This window comes from Gossypium raimondii, chromosome 7 (assembly GCF_025698545.1).
Source record: "Gossypium raimondii isolate GPD5lz chromosome 7, ASM2569854v1, whole genome shotgun sequence".
Lineage (NCBI taxonomy): Eukaryota > Viridiplantae > Streptophyta > Magnoliopsida > Malvales > Malvaceae > Gossypium > Gossypium raimondii.
Window position 1 is genome coordinate 33,965,773 of NC_068571.1, and position 21,498 is coordinate 33,987,270.

Here is a 21,498-nt window from a genome sequence, read left to right on the forward strand (position 1 = left end):
CTTTTCTTTCCTTCCTCCATCCTTTTCTGTTGGGTTGGCGACTTGTGTTTTTTATGAACCTAAACACCCGTAATAGCCATTCTTAGGACTCAAAGAATGCCTATTACAGCCTTGCATGTAATAAGGTAGAAATACCCCATCAAACATTTGCTTTACCTGAGTGAATAGAATTCATATTCAGGTCAAGCAATCATGATGTTAGGGTTCACAAAAGGTGGGGAAATAGTGTAATGATACAAGAGACGAGGATTATTTTGTTGGAATTCCTAAAAATCCTTTTCTCAATAATATTCTTATCCCTCTGAATGACTAAAGTAATTTTTCATTATTTTTGCCATTAAATGGTGGTTGGGCTTTTTCATATATATATTAGTATAAGTAACATGGAAATGAATGACGAGTAGGATAAAAGGAAATATTTTATATATTTTTATTAACCTATTATTAATTTACCCATTACCCACACAGTATTTCTTTAAAAACAATTTGTTGTCTTTCATTTATTTCGTTAATCAAGACACTGGAGATTTACATCCTAACAAAAATGAAACCTTGTATCGAAAATACTTTTCATGGCTTATTTGGGACAATGATTAAAATTTTTATCTTGCATCATATAACATGAGCTCATCCTTTCTTCCTCTCTCAACGTTATAATGATAAAAAATATTGAAACCACTTTGATCACTAGTCACTTTTTATTTCACCATTAATCATTTCTTTCTATACTCATCAAAGAAAAAAAAAAGTTTGACTCAAAAGAAAGACAACTAAAACTTCATAATAAGAACTAAATCACCACTAACTAGAAACCAGCAACCCATTACGCATTCAAAGTTCAGAGATTGAATTTTCAGATGGGGTGTTGGAACTTTTCAACAAAATGAGGTTGACAGTGGTGAAGGTGAATGGCCAGTGATTTCAGGTCAATGATGGGTTTAGCTTCGACGGTAGCTCAAATGGTCATCGTGGGTTAGGGTTTTTTTTTTCCGATTGTTTTAAGCTGAGAAAAGCTGGGTCAATTGAATATTTGGGGTGGGTTTTTCGATTATTTGGGTCGAGTTTTTAATTCATAATATTGATTTTTTTAATTCATTTCCATGTCAATTTTTTCTTTTTCAAGTATTTATCACATGTAACTTATATCAAATGCGATACTTTAATATATATAGTATTATTTACTATTTTGCCGATTGAATATTAGTTCAATTAACATTGATATTTTTATTAATGTAGAAGGACATGAGTTAAAGTATATTATTCTACTATTTAAGAGTTAAGGAAGGGTTATGGTTAGTTCTAGGCATTATATCAAAGACTAATATACTCCCTTTTTTAATAAGACAAAAGTGAAATTGAGAAGTAAAAGGTCTCTCTAGTCCCTCCTAATTTTAATAATAAGGAAATTGGTTATTTAAAAGAACAACAAATTTTAATTCCTATTAATTTTGAAAATGAGCAACTAATAATATTTAATAACAATCTTAACATTTTCCTTAAATTTACCATATGTGGCAAAATAAAAAAATCTATTACTAATAAGGAATTCAAGTGTCAAATTGAAAATTAAACATGTCCTTACCTTTCCATCTGTATCTTTTTTTTAATATTCTTAATGTCAATTTTACAGTCTATGTTTAGAATTCATGACCGCTTCTCCTAACAATATTATCTTTAAGGTTCAAATTTGCATGTTCTTTTAGAATTGCAATGTCTTTTATATTGCACTCAAAATTTTTTAATATTATTTTATTTCTCCTTTATCATCTTCCTTCATTTTTATATGATTTAATTATTTATTATTATTATTTTTTAAATTTCTAGTTTAATAAAATTAATAATTCTAGAAAGTATTTAATTGAAAAGGAAATTCAATTTTTGAGTAAAGAAATAGAGCTTTGCATGGAAATTTTTTAATGGTTCGTGAGAAGAAAGATAATGTTTAAGCTTAAGCTAGTGTCACGGGCTGTAGTTCAAAGCTCATGACCATTGCACAAAATGCGTCCCAAGGAGGTCTATCGGTTAGATGGGGATCATTTGACCCATGAGAGCTGAGCCGATTCAAAGAACTGATGGAAAAGCCTGGGTGGCCCAATGATGCAGATATGGAAACATAAGCTACCTTGGTAAATAGAGAAACTAATCTTAGAATATTTAGGGGAATCATATCTGATAATATTAAATTTGATTTGATTATGTAATCTTGTAATCCTTTGATTGTAAGGATAGGTTTAATCTCGTTCGTTAATGTAAATGTAGTTAGACTGTTGGATTTGGGGGAGTTCAACTATAAATAGAGAGCCTCCCCCTCACTTCTAAATCATACATTCATCCATTGTATTTCATTCTTTAGTTGTGAATATTGAAGTGAGAGCATTTACTCAAACACCTCTCGTGCATTGTTTTCTGTGACTTCTATTTTTTTAGCCTTCTTTTTATTTGTGTTGCTTCCGATATATAAATTGGTGCATTGGATAATTTTTTTGTGAATCCTTAATTGTTTGGTGGTTAAGCTGACTTAGACGTGTTTGTAACAAAAGGATCACCTAAGGCCGCACGGATTGTGAGGCAAAAAATCTAAGTCAGTGGCAGTTGGTATCAAAGCTTGGGTTGCAAAGGCATCGTTGGGATGTTGAAAGAAGTTGTCGATCAGAGTGAGCCAATGATGACCTGTAGGAGGGCTAAAAAAGTAAGTCAATCGAAGGACATGTTGTTAGCTTTGGAAAATCGAGTGGTCGAGCTCGAGAAGTCCATGAGGGACGTGAAGGAGACACCTGGAGAAGTCGAGAGAGAACTGACCGAAGGGTTACAGTCTATGAAGGAAAAACTCAAGGATTATGTGTGGGATTCTCTTGGCTCCTTGGAAAACAAGCTGACGGGAAAGGATGATGCTTTCGAGGCTTTGGTGACAGCCTTAAAGGAAGAGATTGCTGAGCTTAAAAGGGAGCTCAAGATTTACAAGGTTGCCTTGGGTAATGGAATGTTGGCTTTGAGACCGAAGCAAAAAGCACTAGATGTGCCCAAAATCAAAAGAGTTTAAAGGGTTAAGTTTCGCAAGTGAAGTAGACAATTTTATTTGGGAAATAGAGTAGTACTTTCGAGTGATGAGCATCGAGGATGATACTATTAAGGTAAATACTGTTGATATGTATTTCATTTATGTTGCTTTATTATGGTGGCGTCGTAAGTCTACATATGTTAGACGTGGTGAGACCAAGATTGGGGCTTGGGTGGAGTTCTAAAAGGAATTCAGGGCACCGTTTTTTATTTAGAGTATGTCGAGGATGAAACTCGAGCAAAGTTGTAGCGGCTTACGCAATTAGGCACAGTTAGGGAGTATATGCGGGAGTTTAGTGAATTCATGCTCCGGATTTCTAATTTGAGTGAGAAGGAAAAGTTTTTGTCCTTCATGGATGGGTTGAAACCATGGGTGAAGCAAGAGTTGTAACGGAGATGAGTCCAAAAACTTACCAAAACCTTGATGTTAACGGAGTCCTTAGTTGAACTTATTCTGAAAAGAGATAGATTCGAGTCTTCCTAGCATAATAGAAAGGAAAATGGTGGGAGAGACCATGAAGATGATGAAGAGGGACACAACAATTGTGGTAATGATAGTTGTAGAGATGGTGGTAATGGAAAACCACAAAATGGGAAGTGGAGACCCAACAACCTGAAAAAGAATAAGAGCAAGATGAGATGTTACCGTTGTAATGGACCTCACATAATGAAGAACTACCCAAAGATATCTTTGTTTTTTACTATCAAAGGGAATGATGAGCTGGAGGAAGCACCCATGAAGCTTAGTGCGATTGTGAGTAGAGACAACGCCAATATGACTAATGATAGCGAGAAGAAGTCAGCGAAATACTTCTCTTGTAGTGGTTCGCATAGGAAGCGGAACTGTCCAGAAAGAGTTAAGCAGTCCATGGCCAGTAAAGGAAAGGAAGCGAAGTCTGATGAGAAGGCATCAAATTTTAATTCAATGGTACTCATTCCTACAAGGAAGATTGACAAAGAAGGGTTGATGTTTGTAGACATTAACATTGCATGCCAGAAGAGGAGTGCTCTTGTTGATACAAGAGTATCGGGCTTGTTTATATAAAGAAAAGCTGCGAGGAAACTTGGTCTCTCGATTAAAAAATCAAATAAGATTAATGCAGTAAATTATGAGGAGGCCTCAACTGTGGGAGTAACTCGGGGCATGGAGATACAAATTGGCGAATGAAAAGGCAATGAAGATTTTGAGGTAACCCAGTTTGATGGTTACAATTTTGTGCTTGACTTAAAAAATTTTGACAGGATTAAAGCAGTTCTTTTTCCTTGGGCCGATCAAATTCATATAGTTAATAGTTTTTTATTATAAATAATTGTGCCAATGAATCGAGATATCATGGTTGAGACCAAGACGTTGTCATCAATCCAGCTAGTCAAGGATGTTTCGTATGGGAGGAGCATTAACTTATTAGAACGGTGCTATGAAAGCCCTTTTAGAAATGCTAGTAGAGCATAAGACCGATATGAGGCCTATAGATTCATCAATGGAACTAACACCTTTAAGTAAGGTGGGTTGTGCATCGGACTTTGAGGGCAAAGTAGCGATGCAAATTAGACAGTTAAGTCGAGTAAATGTTGCGAGTAAGGCACATTTCGAACACTTTGGTAGTTTTGAATTCTAATTTGTTGACTTGTCAAGAACGTAAGGGCATTTTCAAAGTTCTTAAGCAAGGAGTCCGAGGGGTTGTGGGCAATTCGAAGCCTCGTTGGGAGAATCAAGAGGATTCCGATCGAAGCGAGTCAGAATATAGGCAAGTGAGAACCGTAGCTTCTTGCTAACGAGATGTACCAATAAGTGGGACGGATTGAGCTAAGAGGCGATGAAAGTCAAGGCAAATGTTTCAGAACGGCCCAATAGTGAGATTAGTTAGGAAGGAGCTAAAGCGGCGAGAAAGTGTCAAGGCGAATCAAGTCAGTGCCATTTTGAAAGCGCAATGAAGGCGTTGCGAGAATGGGTGGGGGAGAATGAGTCTGTGACCATTGCACAAAATGAGTCCCAATGAGGTTTATCGGTTAGATGGGGATCATTTGACCCACTAGAGTTGGACTGATTCAAAGAACTGATGGAAAAGCCTATCCATTTAAAGCTTGGGTGGCCCAATGATGCATATATGGATACATAGATTATCTTGGTAAATAGGGAAACTAATATTAGAAGATTAAGGGGAATCATATATGATAATATTTGATTATGTAATCTTGTAATCCCTTGATTGTAGGGATAGACTTAATCTTTTTCGTCAATGTAAATATAGCTAGACCGTTGGATTTGGGGGAGCTCAACCATAAATAGAGAGCCTTCTCCTCACTTGTAAATCATCCATTATATTCCATTCTTTAGTTGTGAATACTAAAGTGAGAGCATTTACTCAAACACCTCTCGTGCATTATTTTCTGTAGCTATTCTGTTCTTTTGAGCTTTCTGTTTATTTGTGTTGCTTTTGCTATATAAATTAGTGCCTTGGAGGAATTCTTTGTAAATCCTCTATTTTTTGGTGGTTAGACTGACTTAGACGTGTTTGAAACGAAAGGATCGCCTAAGATTGTACGAATTGCGAGGCAAAAAATCTAAGTCCGTGACACTAGGTTGGGGTGGGGAGGTTACGCAAAATTTATTAAAATGTTTTTGAAAGTTTTTATCTATTTTTAATTTTTTAATGGGCCAATAAGAATTTGAAACTTGGATTTCCTATTTATTAATAGATTTTATTTTTCTTTTATCATGTAAGATAAAATGATGAAAAATATTAACATCGTTATTAATTATTTTTAGATGCTCACTTTTAAAATTGACAGAAATTAAATTGCTTCATTTTTTTAGAGGATCAATTTACTTAATATTTAAATTAAAAAGTTTGAAGATACAATTTTACCGAATCAAAAGTATAGTACAAGAATTGTCATGACACATTTACCTTTTCTCTTCTTTATTTGGCTCCATTTGTTTCACTCAAATTGATTTTGGAAAATGACTTACTTTTCAAGAAAAGCTAATATTTTCTAGTCTTTGTATGAATCATGTAAAATATTTTCATTGTTTGGCGATTTCCTAAAAATAGTTCATAAAAATTGTTTTCAATGAAACAAACATACATTTGAGATTTTCTTATCTTTTATTGTTTAATTAAGTTTATTTTATATTTATAATTTTATTTTACATTATTTTACATATATTGCAATGATTTATTTATAAATAAATACATCAAATTAAATATATAATATTACTCAATTATTAAGCTAGAATATTAATAATCATAAATTGAAAACAACCAAAGTGAATAGATGATTCTGATTGTGTTATAAAAAAAAACAAAGATTGAATAATGAATTAGCTTTCAAACTTCAATTAGTACTACATAACATAAATTAATAAAATTACCCAAGTGCATAATTAGTTGTACACTACGTGATGACTATAAAATTTGTTTGAATAATAATAAATTAGCTTCAAAAAATAGTAGAATAAATATCAAATAAAAGCTAATTTATTACTATTCAATTAGTAGAATACAGGGGCTCAGATCTATGGTAAAATTGTAAAAATTGTAAAACATGAAGACAAATAGGGGGACACCATTCTTAGGGCTCCAAGCTTTTAACTTCAAAATTCAAGTAAGTCATTGGTTATTTTCTTGTAATTATTATAGATCTGAGGTCATGAGAGCTTGATTTAGCTAGTTCATGTCCTAATTTGTAAACTTGTTAAAGTTTTAGAAAGTTGTCATTGTTGATTTATTGAAGTTTTAGGTGTTAAATTGATAGATTTTAAGCTTAGATGTGAGAAATGATTAGATTGTAAAGCTTAATTGATAGTTTCGTACATTAGAGGCTAAACTGAATAAAATATAAAATTGACTGTAAAAATAAGAAATAGGAGGTCCCTAATGTATAATAGTGGAATCGTAATTCAATTTGAAGCTTGAAATGGAATGTTATGTTAGTCTCAATTTTAGGGACAAAATTGAATAAATTGCAAAATTTGTATAAATTGATAATTAAATATGAATTGGTTGATTATTATAGTTTTATATGTTTTATGTTAATTTGTAGTTAACGTCGATTGGAAAATGTCCGAAGACATTTTGATAAACAGAGCCTTGTCAATTTGAAAAATGTCTTACTGAAAAAATTTGATAAAACATTTTACGTGAATAATGGGGTAATTTTATGTTGACCATCATATTTTATATGAAACAAACATAAAAAAAATTGAAAATATTTTCCGTAAAATTTTTGACACGAAACAAAACTACCTTTAGTGACAATTTTTTTGGTTATAATACTAAATATTATTTGTACATTTTGGAATGGAGTTGGGCCACACAAGAAAGTGATTGAGCCCATGGTCTTTCAAGAGAAATATTAACTATGGGCGTTTGCTTCATTATTGTTATACCAGCCCATGACTTATTCTATACATCATTCACAGCACCATCTATCTAGCAGGTTACATGACAAGATAGGCAAAGGCTACGTCTCAAGATCTAACACCGCCTTTTCTTACCATGCGACTCTCAGCCACTCATTACCATGTTAACCGTTGTCTTCCACCGCCTTTTCTTATTTCCCCCTCAACAAGGAGGCTATTAGGAGTTGAAAGATTCTTTTGATCTTGCATTTTCAAGGTCTATGGAATACCAACCACAAGTTTGACGTTATTGATATTGGTTACAATCTTTTACAGGTGAAATTTGATAATATGGCTACTTAGTTATGGCCATAGTTTATTTTTTGTTAGTTGGTCTAGTTATTGAAATTCTATTAGGAGGGAGAATATACACTTAACTAAGCCCTCATTTTGGTTAGGTTTTCATAATTACCATTGGACTATGACAAAAAAAGATTTGTGCCATGATAGGTTCAACTTTTAGGGCTTCTAACATTTGATTTCACAAGTAGCAATTTTCGGATAAAGAGGTACGTAAATTCTTTTTATATGTTAAAATTTTAGATGGTATAGAAATGTGATTGTTGTACACTTATAACAATATTTGAAATTTAAATTATATTTTATTTTAAAAATTATAATATATTAATAATATTAATTAGAGAGATTTAGACTATATTTTTAATAAAATTTACAAATGTAATTTTATTTATTAAAATTTATTTTATTTTATAAAATATGATTAGTAGTTTTTAATATAAAATTTAAGCATTTTATTAAAATAATATTTTATTTTATTTCACTTCAGAATAAAAGTAATTTTACTAAATTTGAGATAAAATTCTATTATAAATGGTAAAATAAAAATAAAAAATAATTTTATAACAAATCTGGTTATTATCATAAAATGTGACTTTTATAAAGAATGGTGACTTTATATTTGTGACCACGTAGGGTAGCTTTCTTGATGTGGGAGCTTAAAATAATTGATGAAAAAAGTTTGCTCTGGGCTTTTCAGATAGATCCTCATTTAAAGGGTGTAGCCCAAAATATTCTGACGTCTTCCTCAATCCTCTGTTTCACCTACCAAAAATTTTGGAGTTTAAAGTCCAGCCCACTACACCTTTGAGAAAATTTGGATCAAATCTCATATCCAAAATTTACAAAATTTTAAAAAATATATTACCGAATAGGAATGATACAAAAATATATAAGAAAATTATTTGGTACAAGCAAAGTCAGAGAGTTGATAAGTGTCGTATAGAGATATAGTAAAATATTAAAAAAAAAGAACACATCAGTTTTTTTAAGGCTGCTTTTCTCCTTTGTTTTGTCTAGCAATAGTGCTATTCTTGGGCTGGCTATCGCCTACATTTTTCTCCCTTTCTCCCATCAACCCTCTCTTTCTTTGTCCTCATTCACTCCACATGCCTTTTTTTTTTAGTCTACAGATTTGTTTTGTGGTTATATTCTCAGTTTGTTGCCACTGAACCTCCACTGACCACCAACACTTTTTCTTGAAAAGTGGGTTGGTCGTAGATACTCAAATGGTGGCTCTTTGTCGGCTTCTTAATATGCTTATGTTTTGAGAGTATTTCAAAATAATAAATGATTTCACGAATCGATTTGGACTCGTGTTGTCTTAAGTATTACAAGTTTTTTTTTGTTTCTTTTTCATTGTTTAATAAATCTTCACTTTTGGAAGTTTTTTGTCTTGTATTGTACAAGTTTTTTAGTCTTACTTATGCATATAATCTTGCTTTTGCAAGTGATTTTAGGAATGGTTTTGTCGCGGTCCTCTTTAACTTGGTGGATGCTTGGTTCGTTTGCCGATTTAGCCTGCCGCTTTGGACCATCTAGGGTTAATTTCCTTATCGTGTTAAATGCTTGCAATCACTTCAGCTATGTCGTGCTTGAGTTGTAACAAAGTCGGTCGTTAATATTTCATAATGTTCTACTAATGTTAGGTTGAAGTCTTTGTTATGATGACGAAACTTATCAACCATTTTTTTTTATTCGAATTATATAATCCCGTTGATAAAATAAACGAATTTTCCCTAACAAGTTAAAATCTTTTTCAAAAAGAATAGGTTAGGAATTACTCAAGCATTGAATTCTAAATTGTGTTACATTGAGGCGTATATTATATAAATCATATGACATGATAGACAACAGATATCACATTTAGATATAACTGATTTGTTTAAACATGAATAATATAATAAATGAGTTCAATTAGGTTTATATGCTGCATAATTATGTGATTTAATACAGGCAAACCAACTCACATACAATATTCAACGTTAATACTTGTGTCATGAACGTATTAAGCATTCATTTGGAAGGACATTGACATTCATTTTGATAAAATTAAAATCAAAAAATTAATTATTATAGTGGTGAAATTAAATATTGTAACTATAAATTTAAAATTAAAAATAAAATACGTATTTAGATAAAAAGCAGTAAAATAAATTATTGTAACAATACATTATACCTATTAAAAACAATAGATTAAATATTATAAACTTAATTCACGACTTAACCCTTAAAATATATCGTTTTTCTATTTTATTACCTAATTTTTTTACTTAAATAAATACTTAAAGCATACAAATGTGGGACGTGATCTACTCTTTTTATTTTTAGTGAAAATCTTTTAAAAGCATTATTATCGATTATATTAAAATTAAAATTTTTAATGAGCTTACGAATGCAGAAAATTGATTATTGGGGTCGCTCAGTAAGTAACTTAAGAAATAAATAAAAAATTTAAAAATTAATATATATATATATATATATATATATATATTATTTGTTAAAAACTGACTCTCTCCATTTCTTTCATTTCATCATCAAGCAAAGTCTTTTTCTTCATTTCCTTCCATCAATCAAACTCCCCCACGTTTCATAATTTATTTTTATTTTCTCATTTTTCCACTGCAATTCCATCGTCACTCGATAGGGTGAATTTCTTAATATTTAGCAAAATAGGAACCTTCGGTATTGTGATGAACGCCACACCTTATGGTGATAAGTTCAAACAAAGTCAGATTGACGCCACTAGTGATAGATAAGTCAACTTGAGCTTTGAAGAATTAAGAGAGTCAATTTAAACTCACCAAAATATAGTTTCATTCAAAATTGGCCAAAAACATGGTTATTAAAAAGGAAGTTCTCAGCTCGGATTGAAAGTTGATTATTAAAAATTGAACTAGCCTGACAGAAGTTAATTGCTAAACATAGCTGGTGCTTAATTATCTAAACAAAAAATAATGATATATCTATTATATACTAATCCTCAGGTTTCATAACGTTCTGACCCACAGGTCGTGTGAGCAGGCCAATTTTCACAACTCATGTGAGCATACTTATTCATAGCTCGTATGAGCATATATGTAAAGGAATTGACAGACTACGGTTATATGTTAGCACACTTAGTGTGAGCTATTCGTCAAAAACTCTGATAGTATTCTCGAGCCAAAATTCTGCTTTCTCTGCATCATCGTCTTTAGTAGCCCGAAATTCTTCATCCCCTTATTTTCTGATCTTATCAACTGGTGGCCGGCACCTTGGTGGCTCGGATGTGCGGGAGCCTCGAGCCGCATCGGCACCTTGGTGCTAGGATGTGCGAGAGCCTCGAGCCGCATCAGCACCTTGGTGGCTCAGATGTGCGGGAGCCTCGAGCACCATCGGCACCTCGAGACCCTCATCTTGCTCTGCTCGGAAACTCAGTATCAAAAGTCGGAGCAATTTCACAAAGCTAGGATGAAGTAAAATAACTTGCCTTTCATTATTTGTCGTTGAAGACCGATAAGGCCGGAGTTATCCAAACCGATTGTTCTACTCATAGTATCTGGCTTAGTTTGTGAGTCGGTGTCCTTTGGATGCTAGTTTATAAACAATTTTGTTCCAATTTTGTTCCAAGTCATCTCCGTGATTTTTATGGAAGAGACAACACCTTCAGGTGTCTCTTTTAATTCCCATCTCGAGTTCGATTGGTCACGACCTCATTCTTACCATTATTTGATTCACCACTCGGCTTATTGGTATTGTTTGCACCAATATTGTCTTTGGTTCGATAGGGGGCATCCTTTTTGTAGGCTTTGTCGTTGAAAGCCTTTTTGACCGAAGCTCCAATACTAGTTCAGCCAGAGACGGGTAAAGAATTTGTTATTTTTAGCGATGCATCTTTGAAAGGTTTGGGCTATGTTTTGATGCAGGAAGGCAAAGTTATAGCTTATGCCTCGAGATAGTTAAAGCCATTAAATTACATTCTTAATCAACTTATATTAACTAATGATACAACCTTAAAGCCTCACTTTCATAATAAACTACTAATTTATTTGGACCAAGGCTCGCAAATGTAAAACGACAACTACAACCCTAAGGCAGAGCCTTTATGGGTGACAGGTGCCATCATACCAGCACTAATGCACCGGATTCCATCAGAACTCCGCAGTTAAGCATGCTTGGGCGAGAGTAGTACTAGGATGGGTGACCTCCTGGGAAGTCCTCGTGTTGCACCCCTCCCATTTTATTTCAACATTGACGGAGGAAGAGAAGTGACATAAAGATCGAAAGGCATTAACACAGTTACATCTACATTTTTCTAACAAAATTTTACAGGATGTGATGAAGGAGAATACAGCCGCTGCATTATGCAAAATTTGAGCCGCCCTTTTCGGGTTTTCAACTCAAAACCCCTTTGGTCTCAAAGCACCCTTTGCGGGTTTTCGCCTCGAAGTTGGGTGTTGCAACACTGCATACTGGTGTCGCGACATTGAAGTCGTCCCTTATGTTCCTTGGCCTAAAATGGTGTCCTACACACTATATTAGCCCATTTGTCCTTCACTTAATCCACTAACAATTGTTGTTGATGATGCTTAGGCTTGTACCAATTCTTGTCGTTTTAACACTGTTAGGGGTATCATGACTTTCATGCTTTGATATCACGATACCCCCTTCTAGGTGTGTTTTTTTCACGTTCGAGTCACCATTGACTCCATACAACACTCAATCAACTCGTTAGGTTCCCTATGATGCATTTGGCTCAAAGGATTTCTCGCCTACAATTGTTCAAATGCTTCTCTCGACATCCCAACGGTGCCTTTGAACCAACAACTCGAATATCACTTGGTTCAAAACACCGGATCCCATCAGAACTCCGCAGTTAAGCGTGCTTGGGCGAGAGTAGTACTAGGATGGCTGACCTCTTGGGAAGTCCTCGTGTTGTACCCCTCCCATTTTATTTTAATAATGTTATAAGAATTCTAGAAATAAATATAATCCAACGTGGAGATGATAGTCCGTGGTCTATTTCCTAAGAACCATAACCTTGTTAAAAAATTATTATATAACAAATATATAATATTGCATTCATTCACATACATTCCCCTAAACATGAAAATAAAAATTGAATCTTACTTTAGAACTTCATATTCATGTATATATTCTACTATTAGTTTCATAGCATTGAACTTAAAACATACCATATATTTTATACCATTAATCTCAATGGTTTTCGCACTGAAAATCTGGAGGCATTACTTGTACGGTGAGAAGTGTATCATTTACACTGATCACAAAAGCCTCAAGTACCTCCTCACTCAGAAGAAGCTGAATATTAAGCTAGAAAACCCGTAAGGCGCAAGGAAGCTGATTGGCGGGATCCCTCGCGGGTGCACCGCCGACCGACCTTGATCTTCTAAGAAGGGTTCAAGTGAGAGCATGCTTGTCGGGACCCGAAAGATGGTTCCAACTTAGATTGCTTTATTTTATTCTAAGTAGGATAAATGCATACCTTCAAACATATTACCTGTTATTATTTAAAACGAAAATTTTCTAATTATGGTAATATTTTGTATTTTGGTTTTTGGGGAAAATCATGAGATTAAGCCTTTCTTTTTTTAAATTTATTGAAATAAGTCTATTTTAGAGAGAGTGTGTAAAAACGTGTTAAACTGAATGTATTTTCAATTGATTTTACAGGAAAACGCTTCTAATTGGATGTGCTTTCAGCTTTGGTTAGATGGTTAAATATTAATATTTTTATCCTTGAGTCTGGGGTTTGATTCTTTTCCTACTCACATTTGTAATTTTTATTTTATGTTGTTTCAAGCTTTTTAAATTTTTAATTAATTTTTAATATATTAGTTACTTCAATGGTTAGATAGTTACAATTACATCTTAGAGTCTTGAGTTCAATTTCTCTCCTACTCAAATTTATGTTTTTTTATTTCATGTTGCTTCAAGTTTTTTAATTAATATTTTAACATATTAGCCCTTTTTTATTTAGATGGTTAAATAATTGAAACTACATCCTTGAGTTTGAGGTTCTATTATTTTTATAAGCATATTAATGTATTTTAATTAAAAATATAAAAAGCTTGAAACAACATGAAAAAAATACATAATATGCTTATAAAAATAATGGAACCTCAAACACAATTATCTAACCATCTAAAAAAGAGCTAATATGTTAAAAATATTAATTAAAATAAAAGCTTGAAGCAACATGAAATAAAAATATAAATGTGAATAGGAAAATAATCAAAATCGAAATTCAAGAATTAAAACACTAACATTTAACCATCTAACCAAAGCTGAAAACACATTCAATTGAAAACGTTTTCTTGTAAAATCCACTGAAAATGTGTCCAATTGGATTCGTTTTCACACTTTATCTCCAAAATCAACCTATTGCAATAAAATTTAAAAGAAATGGCATTCTCTCGTAATTTTTCCTAAAAATTGGGATATTTAAGGAATTCACGCCACTCGATAAGCTAACCCCACCAATGCACGTAAAATATAGGTTTTGCTTTATTGCTATTAATTAGAGGTATATGTATGTGAGGAATTAGTGTAAAATTAAATTAGTTTTCCCAGTGACAAGTTAAGCAGATTAACCGAAAAAGCAATGAAGAAAATTCTTCTGTTAAAGAAATTACGAAGAGATGGCGAGGGAGTGAATAGACTGAAGAAAGTTTTGGTTGAATGCTTTGTGGATTTGCATATATTAAATAAAGGTTTACATGGCAATTAAAACAAGTCAAATTCTGATTATATGACTCGTAGAAGCAAAACTTCGATTGACGATCACGCTTACAAGTCTGAGAATTCATCTCCTACACAACTTTTAGCTCTTTGAGCCATGCTATATGCAGAGGGTATGGATTTGGTTTTCTACAGGTATAGGAGAATTTAAAAAGCATGAAGTTTGTATTAACATTCTATTCGCTGCTTTATGCCACAATGATTTTATTACCGAGAATGTAAAGTAAGCTAACCTCACAATTATTCTTTCATTTTTCAGTCCATTTTTAATAGTTTCTTTGGCTGGCTTTATATTTTCTTGGTGACCAAACAAAGCAGAAAGAAGATGGAGTTGTAGTGAGGAAGATAAAGAGGAAAAGAGAAAATAAATTATGGGGAGTTAGATTGGTGGAAGGGGATGAAAGAAAAGATTTTGATTGGATATGATCAAAGGAAAAAATGGAGAGCGAATGACTGGGTTTTAAACAAATATTTAGTTTAAATTTTTCCTATCAAAATGGAGATGATGGTTAATTTACGTATATATGGAAAAAAAAATTTATTTGAGAAATCTTAAACTTTTTTTGATTTGTACTGTTTTTGGATAGAGAAGTGGAAAACATATATTACATGATGCATTTTCACTTAGGTAATTTCTTTTTTACAATTAGAAATTAGAAGTCTGTAGATTTATTTTTATCCTGTAGATTTATTTTTATCTATGCTTGAGATAGGCATGATTGTAGTTTTAAGGAATGTTTGAATTTTTTGTGGTGCTGTGGAGTTGGGTCACCTACAAATTTCATTTGCCATGTGAGTATGGAGCCATCTCCTGGAAAACCGGATCGTGTTGCAACTCAAGGTTCCAGTTGGCGGTGATTATACAGTCTGGGGTTGAAGTGTAACTAGGGCTTCAAGTTTACAAATGTTATGCTATCAAGGGATAGAGCATAAATGGGGTCGTAGTTGACGATGGTTATGCGAGCACGACAACAAGTTTCTCACCAGAAGAGGCTGCTTTATAAAACTCAAGCATAAATACAATGAAGAAAAAAACAGCAGCGTTTCAGTTTAATAAAGTGATGCATGCATCTTATCCACCACTACTGAAGGCAGTGACCCCATTATTATAACCTGTGACAACATTGGGGTGTACCAAGTTATACTAACAAGGTCACCGCCTTCAGTGGAGATGAACAACACGAATAACTTGATTGTACTAGAAGACCCATTGTGTTTTCCTTCCTCTCACCTATGTTTGTCTATTATGAAACTTGCTCTTCTGATGAGAAGACTGGTTTGTCGTGCCCGCATTATCACTGCCAATTACGGCCCCATTCATGCTCTATCCCTTGACAACATAACCTTTATAAACTTGAAGCATTAGTTACACTTCAACCCGAGACGGTATAATCATCGCCAACTTGGACCTCGAGTTGCAAAGTGATTCGACTTCTCAGGTGATGGTATCATACTCACACGACAAGTGAAATTTGTAGGTTACCAAGCTCTATGAGATCACTGTGAACCTGAACACAACTTAAATCTATGACTATGTCTCTGTTAAAACGAGAGAGAAATAAATTTTTAAACCCGAAAATTTCAACACGGAAGAAGAAGAAAAAACAATTTAGAGTAGATTGAGATGTGGTGAGTAGGGGATAAAGAATGAGCATTTATATAGGGGTTGGGTGGGGTATAAATGGAAAAAAATTTATCCTGGGAATCTCAGGTTGTAAGGGTTAGAAGCAATCAAACTAGGGTGGTTGAAATGGCCAGAGAGAAAACGCTTCCTACAAGGGGCATTTTCATCTGACAGGGCAATGGAAACACTTCCTACTGGGGGCATTTTCCACTAACATGTCCAACATGTGACTTGAAAACGCATTTTGTAGAAAGCGTTTTCATGGCCATGTTAGATGAAAACGTCCCTTATAAGGAGCGTTTTCTTTCAGGCCATTTCAACTGCAAAACTTGATTGCTTCTAAGCTCCTGCAACCTGGGATTTCGGGGATGAGCTTGATAGAGGAAAATGTAAAAATTGCACGTGTCCTATTTTATCATCCTAACTCGATCGAATCGAGTGACAAAAATTCAAGTTAATTAAGTTGACAAATCCTATTTTATCATCCTAACTCGACTTAAAATTTTTCCAAATAGAGTCGAGTAAAATGAAATTTGAGTAGAGTTGAACCGAATCGAGTGAAAGTGTGGAGTTAAATTAAAAAATTAAACAATTAAACATGTCAAGTTAAAATCTTGTGCCAGTATAACAATTCCATGTTATACCACATAAATTTGAAACCATATATATTTGAAAACTTTTCCAAATCAAAATAAAAAATGGTTCAAGATGACAAACTTGAATAATTAATTAGCTTAGTTCGGTCCCTAAAATTATGATTCCGAAAGTTTTAATTTTTAACTTTCTTTATATATTTTTAGAATTTACTTTTTGAAATTTTAGCATTTTACATATAAAATATGTTATTCAAATTATTCGAGTTATTTTAATTGTAAATTTTAAACTCACAGCTTGATCGCATACAAACCAAACCAATTTAATAAATTTGTTTCGTACATTGTAAATAAGTGTACATATCGGATGTAAAACAAAGTATATAAAAAACTACAAAATTATAAAATAACAACATCATGGGTGTCTCGAATGTGTACCACAATCGAGTGAGGGTTGGCACGCCTGGGGTTATGTCGCACTATTGCGTTTGGTGACTACTCCTCGATTTCGACTTCACATTGGCATGCATGTTGGGGTTGATCGTTGACTTCGTCTCCTCCCTTATTGGTTGAACCTGATCATGTCCTAGCCACCCAACGTGGATCCCATTGGGTAGAGTCAGTGGTTGCGAGGATGACTCACCTCGGTAGAACAACGATGCTATGGGTGTTTACGACATTATTAGTGGGACACTATATGGTATCGACTGGCCTGATTGCGAATATAAGGTGGGTACTGAAGGCAATACTAGATGCGTTAGTGTTGTTAGTGAGATCGGCATGTAATATGGCACGGTGGGTGACAGTCGTGCATAATATATCCTTGGAGAAGGTGTTGATGCAGGGAATGATGGGGCGTATTGTGGTGCTTGTGAAAAATAAACTGGTGCTGAATGTGTTGATGCATAGAATGATTGGGCATCCTATAGTAGTTGTGTAAAATAAACCGGAACTAAAGGTGATGATGTGGAGAATGAGTGTGCGTGTTGTGATGGTTGTGAGAAAAAACTAGGTTAAAAGAAAAATTAAATGAACTATACTGACCGAGAGTTGCACGATAATCGAGTCATTCGATGCAGATGAAGCAGATTTTGATCTCGTCGCGTCTCCATCTCTTGACCTAAGATTGGTGGGCCCTTGTCTTAGCCTCAACTTGAAATTATGCCTAAACCAATCCATGTAATCCAGAGACATCGCTAACTCTGGTGTGAGAATTGTTTTACGCGTTAGCAAGAAATCGTACCTATGCTCCCACATCTCGCTATACTTCTTGTGGAATGTTAGCCAATCTTCCTTGAGTCTCCCCCGCAAGTCGATCTTGTGGAGGTCATCGAGCTCCTTGGGTGGTGACGGAATATGTTGCGTACACCCAAACTGTCGCATGACTCGGTTGGATTCGTGCATCTCGACTGCTGCAAAAATGACCAATGGCACTTTGACAATCCAAATGTTGTGATTGGCCAAAAATTCAGCCGGAGCACATTCTTGAATCCTCAGATTCGCATATGGCATCCATACAAACTGTATTACGAATTTATAATTTTTAGAACGTGTGTAATATTTAATTTTAAGTGCTAGAATACATATTATATAATTTTGAAATTCATAAGCTAACCTCCTATTCAGTTTCTTGATTTAAAGCTAGTCAGATATCCTCGAGCTCGATCGGTATACTGTTGTGTCTCGCAGGGTTGTTCCACCTATTCAAATAATATGTTATTTCAAAATTACAACAATGAAAAATAAAAAAAATGTAATGATATTGTGGAATGAATTTTACCATATGACAAGTAGGAATTCGTGAGGGAGTTCCATTTGAGGGCGTAAAAATGGTAGTCGATACCATGTCCACGATTGAAAGGAGCATGCAATTGCCGATTTTGACTTTATCCAGTATTGTCGCTCAACACATTTATCGGTACAATATTGTCAACACCTCTAATCCCTAACTAAATCGTCTCAATTCCTTGAAGTTGGCTACTAGTAGTAGACACCTCAAATGCACCAGATTACGTGATTTATCTAGCATTAGCAGACCCCTAATCAATCTCAAAATGAATGCACGTGCGAATTGTTCCTTTTGGGCATTGTTGATTAAAGCCTCGATAGTTTGGAAGTTATCCTCCAACAATCTCATCTTGATCCAAATACCCTTAAACTAGTTCAACACCTTCCCTAGTAGTTGCTCGCATGTTGCACTCCAATCGAAAATAACACCTAGCCTCGAAACGACATCCTCATCCATTGGTAGATTGAGTTGTAAACTGACTTCCTCGAGTGTAATTGTACACTCACCCCAGGGAAGATGGAATGTGTGCGTCTTCAGTCTCCATCTCTAGATCAAAGTAATGATGATTGAGGGATCCAATTTAATCCCCCACCCCCACCCCCGGAGCATGCGAGTTGTGTATAAAAAGCCTGCATCTCGCAAGTGCCCATGAATGACCTCGGGTGTAGCTTTGCAAGTTGTTTATGTACGTCTCTAAAATCTGATCTTCAGACGGAGTATATAAACATAAAAAATAAATAATCTAAGTAACATAATAATTAACTACTGAAATTTAAATAATTTAATAAATTTCCTCACCATTTGTAATTGAATGCTGGAGATATGTGTAATGACTCAAAATTCACAAGCATCGGAAAAGTACATTATTGGGCCTCCGTCTTAGTAAACTGAGTCATAAAAAAATTATTATTTGAAGTAATTATGAGTTTAGTTGAGTGCTTAATTAGGTATTAATTGGGTGAATTTAGTTTAATTAAGAGAAACTAGGAAAAATGGGTTAAATTGAATTAGGAGTAAAAGTTGAATTATAGATTAATAGAAAATAAAAAGGATTAAAATGGCAATTAAGCTATTAACAAGAAATGAGGCAGCATAAGTGATAAAAATCTTAGATTTTATGTTTTATATATATTATTTTATCATATAATATATTATATTATATTAATTATATTTTATTATATTATTATATATTAAATAAACTAAATAGATGACAAATGTATGGTAAAGATTAAAGATAAGTGTAATAGTAATAAAAATAAATATATGCTTAAATAATAAGTAAAAGATTTTTATAATAATATATTATTAATATTATTAGTTAAAATGAAAGAAATAAAGTAATTAAGTAAAACAAAAGAAAAGAAACAAAAGAAGAACAGAAAAGAAATAGAGAAAGAGACGAAAACAGGGGAAGAAAAAGGGAAAGAAAAGAAAAGGGGAAATTGAGATTTTAATGCTTCAAGTTTAATTGGTATGCTAAATTTAGCCATTTTTCTCTTAATTTTGATGTTTTAGAAGCTTTAAAACAAAGTTTTGTTGAAATTAAGTGGAGGTTATGGAAGTTCATAGGTTTTTGAACATGATTCATTTTGAACAAGTTGTTAAATTAGGGGTTTAGTTGTTAGAATTTCTAGTTAGAATAGATAAAAATATTGAATTGTAAACTAAGTTATAAGTTTTACATAGTTGGGATTAAGTTATAAAAGCCTTAAATTAGGGTTTAATTATGAATATTGAATAGTTGAGTTAAATATGGCAAGAAATTAAGTAGAAAAGAAGTATGAATTAAGTTAGAAAAGTAAGTAAGCTTAGTTAGAATTAAATTGGGAATAAGTAGGAATTGAATAAAATTTAATTATTATTATTTTTTAATGCTGTGATTAATAGTGAAAATAATTATTATTTTCGTAGCTAACAAGGAAAACGAGGCATTGGCATCCAAAGGAAAAGAAAAAATCGTTGATGAGTAAACGCATATTCCGGGTTTGTATTACTATAACTTAAACTATTTACTAAATGCTATATTGAAATTGTAATCATGGGACATTTAAAGTAATAACATTTGAAATTAAGTAAGAATATGTGTGAATATTGAATTATATGTGAATTGAAAGAATAGATGTTTTGAATTGTTTGAATATTTGAAATTGTTGTGGAAATGAATTCGAAATTGGAAAAGTAAAATAATACCCTATTAACTTATCAGACTAGATTTGATACAAATGACATGCCATAGGATTTGTGATGTGATGAGAAGATTTGTAGTTCGGCCGAGAAGATGATTCTGTTATTATATGCTTCGGTTTATCCGAAGAGGCATCTAATGCCTTATTGGTGTGTTTGGGAGGATATGATATATTGGTGTGTTAAGGAGGATTTATATTATTCCGGGTGTGTTTAGGTTGGATATTCTGGTGTGTTTGGGTGGAATCCACGTATCTGTCAGAGTCCGAGCCTTGTTAATAGGGTAAATAATTGAAATAAAAATTTGAAAATGAAATTGATTGATTTGGCACTATTGAAAAGTACAAGAACGAATGAGTTAAATTATGAATTGAATTAGTATGTAATATATATATGAATTTAAGAGTTGTGAAGTGATATATAAATATGTATATTTAGTTTAAGTGATTTATAAAGATTATGGTCGATGTTTGAAATTTTATTATTAAATAGTTTAATTTATAGTAATACCACTGAGTATGAAATACTCTGCGTACGGTTGTTTCCGTGTGCAGGTCATTAGAGTTCAAAGTCCAGTTTAGCATCCAGAAAGATCTCGACTCCAACAAAAATAAATTTTGGTGATGTATTTCTTCCTTTTGTTTAAGTGGCATGTACTAGGTGATTGTACACGAGTCGTATATATAAATGTAAATATAAATGTTAAATGATCTTGGTTGTAAGTAAATAGTTACGATATTTTTTGATGATAAATTAGTTTAAAGTTATAAATTAGTAAACTTAGTATTAAATCTTGAAATGGAATGAA

General features: G+C 33.2%; 1 non-coding gene and 1 pseudogene across 1 annotated transcript; both read left to right on the top strand.

Annotated features, from left to right (window-relative positions):
- Nucleotides 1–11,852: 11,852 nt before the first annotated feature.
- On the top strand, nucleotides 11,853–11,971 carry LOC128042619 (5S ribosomal RNA). Its single transcript, XR_008198134.1, has one exon. It is a non-coding gene; the product is annotated as a 5S ribosomal RNA (ribosomal RNA).
- Nucleotides 11,972–12,566: 595 nt separating this feature from the next.
- LOC128042771 (5S ribosomal RNA) lies at nucleotides 12,567–12,682 on the top strand (annotated as a pseudogene).
- The last annotated feature ends 8,816 nt before the right edge of the window (nucleotides 12,683–21,498 follow it).